The sequence below is a fragment of the Myotis daubentonii genome, chromosome 17 (genome assembly GCF_963259705.1).
Source record: "Myotis daubentonii chromosome 17, mMyoDau2.1, whole genome shotgun sequence".
In the NCBI taxonomy this organism is placed as follows: Eukaryota; Metazoa; Chordata; class Mammalia; order Chiroptera; family Vespertilionidae; genus Myotis; species Myotis daubentonii.
The window spans coordinates 45,680,869-45,695,443 of record NC_081856.1 but is presented as its reverse complement, the minus strand read 5'-3'; the positions used below and the strand labels follow the sequence as shown (position 1 = coordinate 45,695,443).

Genomic DNA, 14,575 nt, shown 5'->3' with positions numbered 1-14,575 from the left:
CGAGGCGGCCCGGGCGGGGCGCGCGCCGGACACGCTCGCGCCGAGCTCAGCGCTGTGTCCGCGCGTCTGCCGGCGCGGGGGTTCCCGGGGTTCGGCGGTCCGCGCTCTCCCTTCCTGCGCGACCTCGCGACGCTGCTTTGCCTTCACTCGTTCCAGGTTGTCGGGCGCGTTTCGGTCCCATCTCCCCCTCCTGGGTCCAGATGGTCACTACACTCACACGACTCCCGAGCTCCTTCGTCCGCTCCTCTTCCGGGCTTACCGAGGGGTCCCTGTTGCACTGCGGCCATTCTTACAGGCCTTAAATTATCTGCGGGGAAAATGGGAAACACTCCGAAAGGAAAACAAACAGTATTGGCAGCAAAATTTTGGTTCCCGTAGTCGGCAGGATTCGAACCTGCGCGGGGAGACCCCAATGGATTTCTAGTCCATCGCCTTAACCACTCGGCCACGACTACCTCTGCTAATTTCAGCAGTGAAATCTATATGGAGCCTATGCACGTGTCCGCTACAGTAACATTGGGATCGAGGAAAAAAACATTGTAAGAGAGTATTTGAATGGTCTGGCTCTAATCGTTTTAGCGTTTTGAAAGGACTCTTAGAGCACATCCCCTCCAAACTTCCCCCCTCCATCAGAAAAACTGAGTTCTAGTCAATCTGTAGAGTTAAAAAACGGGAGCGGGAGGAGATCCCAGCCCTACTGTACACAGGCTTGCACGGCGGTGGAGCCATTTCCAGGAGGGAACCCGAACGCTGGGGCGGCCGACCAGCCTTTGGGCTTCCTGGCCTTGCTCCCAGCTTCATTCCCCAGCCTCGCTCTTCAACAAACAGCTCCCAACAAACAGTTCTTTTTTCATCCACTAGGTGACTAGGGCATTAAAATGCTATTTCCCCACCGATCTAAATTCGTTATGTCCCAGCGTTCCATGAAAGCACTACTTTGAAAAGAGTAATGGGTGATAACAAATGTAAGGTATTGTCACTTAATGGTATTCCTACAAATACTACGCAAACGTAACCCGAACTTGAAATATTTCTAAAGTGGGGGTAGCAAAGAGATCGGCACCCTTGGAGACGAGATAGTTTGATCCAGATGATTTAGTGGCTTCATTTATTTGGTTTGTTGTTTGTTGAAAATAACTTGAATGACCCCGAAGAGCAACTTGCAGCAGTTGTGCTGGAGCGAAAGGTACCCGCTGACTAGAGCCCACTGTTAAATTTTCCCTACATTTGGGTGCCAGTTGTTAATGCAAACGTTATTAAGATTAAATTGTACAAGCATAATAAAATTATAGAAACAAAAGTAATACTCAAAAATCACCATGGTCTAGTTACTTCATCACCTTTACTATAATTGATGCGTGAGGTTATTTACATCTATTGCATCTGAAATACTGCGCAATGGTTTGCTATTGTGAATCTCTCCTTAAGTTTCCATTCAGCGATGTGCTTGGGGAACTTGAAATTAGCCTTTGTGGGTGCATTTCCACTAAGGAACTTGCAAATACAAGAAAATAATGGCTTTTTCTCCCTAAAAGCTGATTGTGAAACATTTACCTGCATGCCACTTATGTTACCATCCCACCACCTTGAATATTCCCAGCAAGGCCAAAACACTCCTTACATGCAGGTCTGCTCTGGTCATTCTCCCTGCAGCTTTGTTTGAGCGACTAGCGTCCTGGCATATTGTATGATTGCCCACTCAATTTTTCAAAAATTTTTTTTCTCCCACCCCCCCGCCTCCTCAAGTTGCCTTGCAGTGTGATTGTATTTGGAATTGTCCCCCAGCACTTGATATTGAAGTTGCCCTTACAACCTGGTTCTAGGGGGAGTAATGAAGAGTTGCCATCCAGTTTAATGGGCTTAAGTTAAGGATTTGATTTTTCTCTAGAAAAGATGAAATCTGAGATGGTATATGTCAGTAGAGTTGACCGTTGAACAACACAGGGATTAGGGGTGCAGACCTCGATGCAGTGGAAAATCCTCTATAATTTTTTGGCAGCTTTTGGTCAAGATGGTGGAGAAGGTAAATGTTGTCCTTGCATCCTCACATGACAACTTCAAAATTACAACTAGACTGCAGAATCACCGCTGCTGAGAACTACCTGAAGTCTAGCTGCACAGAAGTTCTGTAAGTAAGGGTATGCAGAAGTCACACTGACACTGGTAGGAAGGGCTGAGATGTGGAATGAGCAGGTCCCACTCAGCTGTGGTGGTCGTCCCTGAGTGAGGGGTCCCGGTCCCACCCGAGACCCCCAACCCGGGGTTCCAGTGCCAGGAAGAGAGGTCCCCATAACGTCTGGTGGGTAAAAACCAGAGTAGATTGCAGTTGAGTGAGGAGGAGGATTGCTGGAGTCCCAAGTGTTCCCCTTAAAGGGCCCAGGCATAGACTCACTTGCTGACAAACTCATTTGCCCTGAGCTCCAGTACTGGGGCACCAGCTCAAAAGGCACCAGGGCCAGACGGAGAGGAACTGAATTGTCTGGCTCCAGGGCAAGGGTTGGAGGGGCAGCTTTTCCCCAGACAGAAGTGCTGGCAGAAGCCATTGTTCCTTTACTGAGCCCGCCCACTATAGGCACAGGTGAGGGCCATATCAGAGTCTCCATCAACCTGGCTAACACTGTTTGCCCCCCCACGACGATTCCCTGAGACCCCACCCCACCCATTTTTTGGGCCCACCCAAGCTACTTCCAGTGGTTATTTCATACAAATAGCCTGCCTTGGCTCATGCTGTGAACGCTCTTAAAATCTTTCAAAAGTTCACAAGCAGCATTTTGCTCAGTGTGCCCTGTACCTCTTGCTGTGCCCTCTCAGGTCAGCCCCTAGCGGCAGCCAGCCTTGGTTTGCAGCTTGGCCTCTACCAGGCGCATCCAAGCCCAGCCGAAGTGGTAACCACCTACAGATCACTTTGTATGGCATGCTTATGGCCCCAGGCAGGGCATAGGCAATAGCTGATCTTGGCCTGCACCTGCTGGATGCCCTGGAGCCAGCATACCCAGTGGATAGCATTAGACCATGTTGGAGCACCACCCAACCACCTCCATGAGTGAGACAGGCAAAGGACAGACTTGGGCCCTGACCGTGTTGTTCAGTGGTTAGAGCATCAGCCTGTGAACTGAAGGGTCATAAATTCGGTTCCCAGTCAAGGGCAGGTACTTGGGTTACTGGTTTGATCCTGGCCCCGGGGTGTGTGCAGAAGACAACCACTCAATGTGTCTTTCTCACATCAATCTTTCCCTCTCTCTCTTCTCTCCCCCCTTTCCCTTTTACTTTCTCTAAAAATCAAGGGGAAAAAATATCCTCAGGTGAGGTTTAGCAAACAAACATTGAAAGGGCAGACTTTGTGGGCACCAGAGCCCTGCTGAAGTGAGTTCTGTCCCATAGGGCCAGCCTCTGCATAGCAGCTCCTCCCCTATAGGCATGGCTGGTCCTTGCAACCAATGGCAGTCAAAGCTCAACTACCTGGAGCACCCTGCTTGGGTAACCTGGGAGGCTTTTCCACTGGGCCTCGCAAGACATCTACTACATAAGGCCATGCTACCAAGACTGGGGGAATGTAGCAACTCGCCTACTACATAGAAACAAACTAAATTAGGGGACAAAGAAACATGTCCCAAATGAAAGAACCAGACAAAACTCCAAAAAAGAACTAAACAAAATGGAGACAAGCAATCTATCAGATGCAGAATTTAAAATGCTGGTCATAAGGATGATCAACGAACCTAGAGGAAGAGTAGATCAACTCAGTGAGAACTTCAGCAAACATACAGGAAACAAAAATCGAGATAGAAAACAGAAAAAAGGACCAGTCAAAAATGAAGAGTACAACAACTGAAATGAAGAATACACTAGAGCAGTGGTTCTCAACCTTCTGGCCCTTTAAATGCAGTTCCTCATGTTGTGGTGACCCCCAACCATAAAATTATTTTCATTGCTACTTCATAACTGTAATGTTGCTACTGTTTTGAATCGTAATGTAAATATCTGATATGCAGGATGGTCTTAGGTGACCCCTGTGAGAGGGTCATTCGACCCCCAAAGGGGTCGCGACCCACAGGTTGAGAACCGCCGCACTAGAGGGACTTAAGGAGATGAAGCAGAGCATCAAAGCAGCAATTTAGAAGGTAAGGTAACAGAAAACACCCAATTAGGACAGCAAAAAGAAGCAAGAATTAAAAAAAAATGGGGCAGTTTAAGGTGCTTCTGGGACAACATTATACTAATACTTGCATCATGGGGGGTGAGAGAGAGAGAGAGAGAGAGAGAGAGAGAGAGTGAGAGAGCAACAATTTGAAAACCTATTTGAAAAAAAAATAATGACTGAAAACTCACCTAACCTGATGAAATAGACACACAAGTCCAGGAAGCACAGTGAGTTCCAAGCAAGATGAACCCAAAAAGGTCCACACCAAGACACATCATAATTAAAATGCCAAAGGTTAAAGGCAAAGGGAGAATATTAAAAACAGCAAGAGAAAAGCAGTTCGTTACCTACAAGGAAGTGCCCATAAGACGGTCAGTTGATTTCTCTACAGAAACTTTGCAGACCCAAAAGGATTGGCACAAAATATTTAACGTGGTGAAAAGTAAGGGTCTACAACCAATATCACTCTACCCAGCAAAACTATCATTTATAATTGAAGGGTAGATAAAGCGCTCACAGACAAGAAGATGCTAAAGGAGTTCATCACCACCAAACCAGCGTTACAAGAAATATTAAAGGGATGACTTCAGGAAGAAAAAAAAAAAGATTAAAAAATATGAATAACAAAATGTCAACAATTACTTTAAATGCAAATGGATTAAATGCTCCAATCAAAAGACACAGGGTGGCTAAATGGATGAGAAAACAAGATCCCTACATATGCTATCTATAAACCCTAGACTTGAAGCAGTAAATCTTTACTTTAGATTTAAAGAAGTAAAGACGGAAACGTAAAGGGCTTAAGCAGATATGTCATGAAAATGGAAACAGACAGACAAAAAAGCTGGAGGAGCAATATTTACACCCAACAAAACTGTAAAACAAAGGTTATAACAGGAGACAACGGAAGGACCCAGCGGTGAGGATGTAAAATAATATATCAATAGTATTGTGAGAACTGAGTAGGATGCCAGATTTAGCAGAGTGATAACTTCATAAGTGATACCAATGTCTAATTGCTGGACTGGACGCCTGAAGCTAATATAATATTGTAAGCCAACTGTAATTGAAAAGTAAGAAAATTATTAAAAAAGAAAGATCTCCCTCTGTAACTTTTGAGTCTTCCCAGACTTAGTTGTTGTTCTTTGATGTCCTCAGGGGGCTTGTTCCAGGACCCTGTCAGATACCAAAATTTGTGGATGCTCAAGTTTCCAAATATAAAATGGCTCGGTAGGTCAATGTATAGAGTTGGCTCTTTGTATCTGCAGACTCCCAAACCTCGATGGAAAACAGTACAAGTGTTTATTGAAAAAAAAATTCCCCATTTAAGTGGACTTACTTGGTTCAAACTCATGTTGTTCAAGGGTAACTGTAGGAGAAAGAATCTATTAGCATGTAGAAGATTTGCATAAAGGGCTGTGAGAAGATAAAAGAGGAAATGCTTTTAGTTGTGTGTTTTGTTTGTATGAATATTAGGAAAAACAATTGCAGCTTGTTTTCTTCTTCTACTCCCACCCCCATTTTAAACATTTTTATTTTATTTTTAATCCCCACCTGAGGCTATTTTTTCCATTGATTTTTAGAGAGAGTGGAAAAGAGGGAAAGACAGAGAGAAATATCGATGAGAGAGAAGTACATCGATTGGTTGCCTCCTGGATGAGCCCTGCAACCAGGTATGTGCCCTTGACCTGAATTGAACCCAGGACCCTTCAGTCTGCAGGCTGACACTCTATCCACTGAGCCAAACCGGCTAGGGCCCACCCCCATTTTAATAGATCATCTAGAACAGTGGTCCTCAACCTTCCTAATGCCACGACCCTTAATACAGTTCCTCATGTTGTGGTGACCCCCAATTTCATTGTTACAAATTGAACATAATTAAAGCATAGTGATTAATCACAAAACAATATATAATTATATATGTATTTTCCGATGGTCTTAGGCGACCCCTGTGAAAGGGTCGTTCAACCTCCAAAGGGGTCGCGACCCACAGGTTGAGAACCGCTGATCTAGAAGCTGGTGTTTTCAGAATTTCATTTATAGCCCATTCAGCTCTCCACTGAGACTCTTCACTTCAGTTGTGCTCTGTTTCTGCTGTGCCTTAGAGAGAGAAAAGCCTGTGTTTACAAGGAGAAATGCCACATTTCACACATGTGTTTGTGTGATAAATTGTAAAATGATAGCACACGATTAAAAATCTCCAGATGTCAGGAGTTTCACCCAGTGTGCTTCAGTGGACTCTAAACAATGGAAGTGGATGTACATGATATGTATACATGGCTTTAGAAGATTCTGCATTCATGAAATCATATTAGAAGACAATTTAAAAAAACTATTACAGCAATCTCTGTGAGGATATGTTTAAGACTTCAGTGGATACCTGAAACCAGATAGTACCAAACCCTATATATACCATGTTTTTTCCTATGCAGGCATACCTATATGAAGTTTATTTAAAAATTAGGCACAGCAAGAGATTAACGACAGTAAGTAATAAGAAATTAGTTATAATAATTATAACAATAGGCTGTAATAAAAGTTAGGTGAATGTGGTTCTCTCTCTGAAAATATTTTGTTGTACTGTACTCACTTGTCTTCTTGTGATGATGTGGGGTGATAAAATAACTTATTAAATCAAGAACTTTTATGTTTTTACTTAAAGGAAGCACTTTATGGCTTCTCTTTGGCGTATCAGAATTTCTAGCATCACTACTTTTGTGCCTTATTAAGTAAAATAAGGGTTACTTGAACATGAGCACTGTGATACCTTGACAGTCATCTGATGACTAAGTGACTAGTGGGTGGGGAGCTTATACAGCATGGATGTGGTGGACAAAGGGATGTTTCACACCCCGGGTGGGTGGGAGCGTATTGGTATGAAATTTGATCACACTATTCGGAACAGTGTGCCATTTAAACCTGGTGAATTGTTTATTTCTGAAATTTTCCATGTAATGTTGTGAGACCACAGTTGACGGCAAGTAACTGAAGGGGTGGAAAGTGAAATCACGGATAAGGGGTAAGTACCGTATTTATATTTTTTTGGTATTTTCCTTTCGTTTCTCAAAGTGCGGAATCTCATTTCTTACCTCTATAATTGTTACTACGTGTAGCGGTGGTGTGAAAACTTGTCCCCTAATTTTTATCAGTCCCGGGAAGCATGCTGAGCAGCAGATGTTTCATAAAGGCGTTCAGCCAGCTGTCTTCAGAGGACACATGACTGTAGTCAACATGGCAGAAGGGGCATGGCATGTATTATTACATTTAGTTGGTAGTTCCAAGGCAGTGTTTTAGGGCGGTGGTCGGCAAACTGCGGCTCGAGAGCCACATGCGGCTCTTTGGCCCCTTGAGTGTGGCTCTTCCATAAAACACCGGCTCTTCCACAAAATACCGACTTCTGCGCATGGGCCATGAAGTTTCAATCGCACTGTACCTGCGCGCCCGCACGTGGTATTTTGAAGAGCCACACTCAAGGGGCCAAAGAGCCGCATGTGGTTCGCGAGCCATGGTTTGCCGACCACGGTTTTAGGGGAAAGATGTCCAAATAAGAAAATAAAGCCCTGCTGGTTCTCCCAAGTAACGGAGGCCTGCTGGGAGCCTGCCTGCCTGCTAGCACCTGCACGAGGTAGAGGTGGCCATACAGCTGGTTCTGTGATCCCGCACAGCTCCAGGCCAACCCCTTCCGTTAGGAGGTGTTTTATAATCCTCCTGGCTCTTCACATAATAAATTGCAAGGCCCCTTTGAATTCCCATCCACTTGGGTTTAATGCTCCCAGCCCTGCTTTTCTCCCACACATCGCAGACCTTCTAAGGAACACCCGCTCCTGAGCAGTGACCGTGGTGTGCGGGGAGGCCCCCCCCCAGAGCAGAGCAGCCTCCCAGCGGCCGATGCTGTGGAAGGAAGGGAGTAGCGCTGAGGCAGCTCCGGTTCTTTAAGTGGTCCCCGAATTAGGCCTCCATGTCAGGTAGGTAAATGCAGTCCAGAGCACGCAGCATCTTTATTGGAATTTGTACATCCATCTTTCACAGCTGTGGAGAGTTTAGACTAATCGCAACTCTCCCTGGGATACTATCGCCTTCATAATTTGAAAAAGGATCAGGAGCCTGCAGGCTTGGAACATCTTGAGAAAACTCTGGCCCCGAGATACATCATCGCACGTGGGGGACACCACTTGCAGCATCATCGCAGAGCTGAAGAATGCTGAAATCCAGTCTTTCTCTGGCGTGATTTCAAGTGGCCTGAGAAATCTGAGAACTGTGGGGTTGTTTTTTTTTTGGTTCCTTTTTAAACTGCAAAACAGATTCTTTCCTCTTCCATCAACCCCATTGCTGTCAATGTGTCCGATGTTAGGTGCCAGAAATGAGCATGGCCTCTTAATGATAACAATGCCAAGGTTAACATGGCCACCAGGGGCTCCCTCAAGAATCTGCTAGCGTGTATTTTGATCCACAGACACGTTCCAAACGCATGCAACTCCCGAGTCTTTCTCTCCTCAGTCCATTTCTCTTCAGCAGCCTGCATGAAACCCGTCACTCTCCGCCAGACCTCCTTATGCTTTGGAGCCCCTTGGACATGATTTTTCAATGACCCCAGGTGTCCATATGGTAGGCCGAGGTTCAAAGTTGGTATTTGGGAGGCAGGCTCTGACAGCGGAGGCCCTAGTGAACTACAGTCATTTGTTCGAAAGGCCAGTATTCACAGATGTGCTGCGAGAGTGTAATACAATGTTCGACCCCACCCAAAAGGATATTAGATCACCACCCACCTAGCAACCAGCCAACGGATCAGCTTGAGCAGGCAAGTGCTAATGTCTGTCGCTCAAGCCAGTCAGCTCTCTGGGGAGTTAGTAGTCCAGCCTTTTCTTGAGGCTTTAACAAGAAAATGTTTCTTTCAGTTCTACAGTTATAAGAGTACAGCTCCCTCTTTCCTCCTTTGGTTCCACGTTGTTTTTCTGCTTTATGATTGCCAACCTTCAGAAAGTTAAATCTGTTTCGAGAAAAATAAAAGGATCAGTTGGGGGACTAGAGAGGGAGTGTAGGAATTTCAGCTAGGCGTTATAATGAAAGCAAAGTAGGGACCAAATTTCAGAGGCAATCGGGTATGTCCCACAGCTCTGGATTTAGGCTTATGGCCTATCAGTCTTCCATTCCCCCGACTGGCCATATTGCCTCTTAGGGAGGAATCCAGGGTTTTAAGCAGACAAGTTTGGTCTATGTCCTCACTTTTCCACACGTCAACCAGTCTTTATGGCCTGTAGGTTTCTGAAACCTAAAAGTTCTCCGAACCTCCGAATCATGGAAGGATAAAGCTAACAGAGAACTTTTACAATGAACTTCCTAAGGCAGTGGCTCTCAACCTTCCTAATGCCGCGGCCCTTTAATACAGTTCCTCATGTGGTGGTGGCCCCCAACCATAAAATTATTTTCGTTGCCACTTCATAACTGTAATTTTGCTACTGTTCTGAACCGTAATGTAAATATCTGATATGCAGGATGTATTTTCATTGCTACAAATTGAACATAATTAAAGCATTAGTGATTAATCACAGACAATATGTAATTATATATGTGTTTTCCGATGGTCTTAGGCGACCCCTGTGAAAGGGTTGTTTGACCCCCAAAGGGGTCGCGACCCACAGATTGGTGACCCACAGGTTGAGAACCGCTGTCCTAAGGAATATTTGGGGCTGGAAAGGACTTTGGTGATTGTGTATAAATAAGTCTCTTACACTTTACAGATGAAGCAATCATGGCCAGAGAAGTGAAACAAATGAGAAATTCTTTGATTATTAGGAGCTTTTCATTGCAACCATGTATTACATGGTCTTATTTCATTTTCATGCTGGTTATTCTGGATAAAACTATTTCTAGTGGCCATAGATTGATGATATAGATTTAATATCAGATTGGCACATTTTGGAATCCTTTACCCATCACTCTATAGTTTAGAGACTATGTCTAGACCTCATATTACCTCATATTACATATGAGGAGAGGGACTGTAACTGATGCATATTTTTTCTCCTATTGTACCTAGGAAGGGAGGGGGAAGTGCATCTTTTGAGAACATCTATATTAAAATCCTATCATCATACTGTGTTTGGGGGCTGGGGAACCCCATTGTATTCTAACAGTGAGGCTGATTCTCTGACCTGTGAGTTGGAAGCCTATATGAATGATAGTTTTAACTAACAGGCTGCAAAATGGTCAGTCAAGGCAAAGGAACTGTTGGCTAAAGGATGATTCGTCTCCTTTGAGCATACAGGGAGGTCTCAGGGCTAGGAGAGGCTGTGGGGGCTAAAGAGGAGAGTCAAAGAAGACCATGAGCTCTGGGAGGGCAGGCGTGGGCTCCCCTCTGCACCCGCAGTGCTGGCATGTGCCTGGCCCGTGAATGCAGGGACAGAGTCCTTCCGCAGCAGAAAAAGCATATTTTCTGGCCTTTTGTCTTTTTCTTCTGAAACCAACATCATCTCTGACTGCATGTGACCAGGTCCTACCAGACATTACCACTTATTGGCAGAAAGACACTGGTTACTGTGTCAGTGCCTGTTTGCCCTGCTTGGTTGTGGGTATTGAAGTATCCTACCTGCAGGACGAGATCTGCCAGCCTCTGACCCAACCTAAGATTTTCTTATCCTCTCCTCTCCTCTCCTCTCCTCTCCTCTCCTCTCCTCTCCTCTCCTCTCCTCTCCTCTCCTCTCCTCTCCTCTCCTCTCCTCTCCTCTCCTCTCCTCTCCTCCCCTCCCCTCCCCTCCCCTCCCCTCCCCTCCCCTCCTCTCCCCTCTCCTCCCCTTCCCTTCCCTCCTCTCTCCTCTCTCCTCTCTCCTCTCTCCCCTCCCCTCCCCTTCATTTCTTTTCTTTTTCTTTTTTTTTTGTCTTGTTCTTCTCCATCACTGTTAAATCAGGATTGGTCTGGAGAGCCTCCATCTGGTATCCAGTGAGCAAAGTGCCACACTGCTGACTTCCCCATGATCACCTGCAATGAACTTGTACTCTACCTTTAGATTGAACACCACTTGTATTTTTGGGCTGAAACTGTGTCCAAACCCTAAACCCTTGTCCAGGGCTCTTGTAGTTTCTAAGGGCTGCCAATAACAAATTGTCAAACTTTGTGGCTCAAAACAACAGAAATTTATCCTTTCAGTTCTGGAGGCCACAAGTCTGAAATGAAGATGTACTTGGGACCACATTTCCTTTGGAAGTTCCAAGGGACAATCTATTCCTTACCTCCTCTAGCTTCTGGTGGCTATTAGCATTCCTTGGCTAATTACTCTAATCTTTGCCTCAGTCTTCACGTTGCCTTCTCCTTTGCTGGGTGTGTGTGTGTGTGTGTGTGTGTATTTAAATAAAGATACATGTGATTGCTTTTAAGGCTCCCCTGATTACCCAGGATAAACTTCTCCATTCAGGAACCGTAACTTAATCACACCTGCAAAAGCCCTTTTCCCAAATAATGTAATATTCCAGCGATTTGACAGGGATATCCTTTTTGGGGCATCATTTCTTAGCTTATTACAAGAGGCCTGACAAGCTCCTGGCCCATGCCGACCCTTCTTCCTGGGAGACTGCCCCGTCTCTCTTGGTTCTGGCTAAGGATATGTTTTAACATGAATGAGTGTGTCTGGAATCAGAGTCTGTCGTCCACTTGACTATGAGTATATTCATAGCTCACGCTGTCTTACTGCCTTCCCAAGCCTCCAGTTCCAGCCAGTTGGGTGTAAGTGTCAGGCTGGATCAGATCCAAGCTTGCCTTAAATACTGGTCTTTTGCTTGAGGGACTCCTTCCCCCCCAAATAAAGCCAGGGTCAGGTCAGCTCTCTTAGGCTAAGCCATACTGGCATGGTTTCCATCCTCCTGTCAGCCTGGCATTGAGGTCCCAGCATGCCTTGGGGCATGATTGTGTTATTTGGGGTAGTGTTCCCATGTCTATAATATAATTTATTGGACACTTCCCATATTCTGAGCTCTTTATATAACTTTGTCACAACTGAAGAAATAGGGACAGAGAGGTAAAGTTATTTGCATAAGGTCATACAATGTGGGTCTTGAAATTGGGTCTAAGAGTGAAACCCATGTTGATTTTTTTTTTTTCAATCCTCATCCAGGGATATTTTTCCATTGAATTTTTAGGGAGAGTAGAAGAGAGAGGGCAAGTCGAGAGAAACATTGATGTGAGAGAAACACATCGATTGATTGCCTCCTGCACGAGCTCTGGGTCCGGGCCTGCGAGGAGCCTGCAGCTGAGTTATGTGCCCTTGACTGGAATCAAACCCAGGACCCTTTGGTCCGCAGGCTGATGCTCTATCCACTGAGCCACACTAGGTAGGGCCCCATGTTGATTTTATTGTGCCATACTTATCTTAAGGTTGTCTTCTCTCCTTCTCTTCATTGAAAAAAACAAAACCCCAAAACTGAGGCGAGGGTAAGAATTTGCTTTAATTTGATTTTATAATTACTTATAAGGACTTGGCAGGCCAATTTATTCAACCAGACAACTTAATTCTTAACTTCTTGTCTATGGGGGATCTTTCCAGGTCAGTGTACATGAGTTTATTCTTCTCTTGCCAGCTCACATTATTCCGCAGCTATCGCAGTTCCCCACTGTGAGTAGAATCCGTCTGTACTCTCTTAACACTCTCCAGCCACCATCCTGTGTCCACAGAAAAGATGAGATGCGAGTGTGAAGGCAAACGCCAAGTTCAATCAGCCAGGAAAAGCTGAAAAGTCCATGTTGCAAAGAAAAAGTGGTGCCATGAATTTACACACTGGCCTCTCCCTGAAATCTAGACCAGTATCCCCACTCCTAAGCACAGGGAGACTAAAATTCTTATTTGTCACTTGACCTTGCTAGCCTTGGTTTTATTTAGTTCTGGCTCTCTTGGGTGAGACATTGATTCTTCTTGTTTTCCAGTCTCCTTATTTGTAAATCGTGACTAGTAAATACTTGTGCTTTCCATACTTTCTATGGTATAACAAACTAAAATGAATGTTTTAGCTTTTTGAATTTAAAGGAAACGTGACTTAATGGTGCTGAACACATGCTCTGAAACCACATGGCCCTTGGTATTCAATCTCACTTCCCCCATTTGCTAGCTGAGGGTGGGCTGAACTTGAAGGCATTATCTCCTCTGACCGTCAGTTTCTTCATCTATTAACCCTTTGCGGTCGTATTAAATTTGGACATGGGTGTCATACTGGTCGGAATTAATTTCCACTGAAAGAGCAGTGATACCATAACATGCAAGATTATGAAGGATAAACAGATTAATTCTTTTTTGAACATTAGATGTATGTTTAGACAATAATGTGTTTCAATAACATGTTTTTATGTAAAAATTATATTTTATATTTCTCCATTGTGTGGTATCTTTGAAAGCAGTCTCCAAGATGCAGTCCTGGTTTTCGACTACATGTATCACAAAAATAATTAGTTTCCGTCCCTAATCTTTCTGTTCGAACATACAGAGCAATCTTTACTTCACAGTGCCGCAATATATGCAGTTTCCCATTAAGCCTTTCATCTTTATCTGAGGCTGATGGTCTTCCTGCCAAAATAAAACTCTTCATCGTTACTTTCAGATTCGCAGTACACTTCTTTCGGTAACTTTCTTTTTGCCATTTTGGAGTATTATTTTGAAATATCTTAACAAGCGAGAATGCCTAATTACAGTTAAACGTAATTTGTAAAGCTTTATTTGGAATTCTGCGAAGTATCTCCGAAGCTTGTCGATTTCTTCACTCTCAAAAGGCGACTGACTCGCCACGGTGTTTTGCATGGCGAGTGTGGAACGACCGTGTTTGTTTATATTGAGTTTCGATATCTCCGATTTGTCAGGGCAATGTTTTGGTTCGTGACAAGGTCGCTTAGACACTTAAGAGCTTTCAGAGAAATTAGGAACTGGTACATGAATGAATAGAGTTAAGATTCGTACGGTTCCTTGCTGTGGTGGCTGAGAGCAGACAAATGACTGCAAAGGGTTAAAAAACGGAGTTAACAAACGCAGTGCTTACCTGGCAGGAATGTTGTGAAGGCTGAACCGAAGCCCAAGTTGGAGGCAACAGAACTGTGGAGCTACTGAGAGACCCAGCTTGGTTCCTAACAGTGACTCCAAGAGGAGAAGACCATCCTTGCTGCCTTGCAGCTCTCTGGCTTGCCTAATGTCTTCTCTCCAAAGCCAGGGCGCTGCTTTGTAACAGACAAATCACTGGACCAAGCAGAGACGAGTTAGTTTCATTTCTTTAAAACAAACCCGAAGACAGCTTTGCTTGAGCCCTGGGGAGGGATGCTCGATGGAGGTTAAGTCTTCTGAGAGTGAGAAAGTAGGCAGGCAGGTCAAAGGGGGTACATCCAACAACATGGATGAATCTCACAGACATAACGGAGAGTGGAAGAAGCCAGTAAGTACTCTATAATTCCATTAAATACAGTTCAAA

General features: G+C 44.6%; 1 long non-coding RNA gene and 1 other non-coding gene across 2 annotated transcripts; one reads left to right on the top strand and one right to left on the bottom strand.

Annotated features, from left to right (window-relative positions):
- Positions 1–42: 42 nt before the first annotated feature.
- Positions 43–14,280, top strand: LOC132219706 (uncharacterized). Its single transcript, XR_009449570.1, has 4 exons — positions 43–156; positions 2,000–2,128; positions 7,106–7,160; positions 14,160–14,280. It is a non-coding gene; the product is annotated as an uncharacterized LOC132219706 (long non-coding RNA).
- TRNAS-AGA (transfer RNA serine (anticodon AGA)) lies at positions 374–455 on the bottom strand. The gene has a single exon. It is a non-coding gene; the product is annotated as a tRNA-Ser (tRNA).
- Positions 14,281–14,575: the final 295 nt, after the last annotated feature.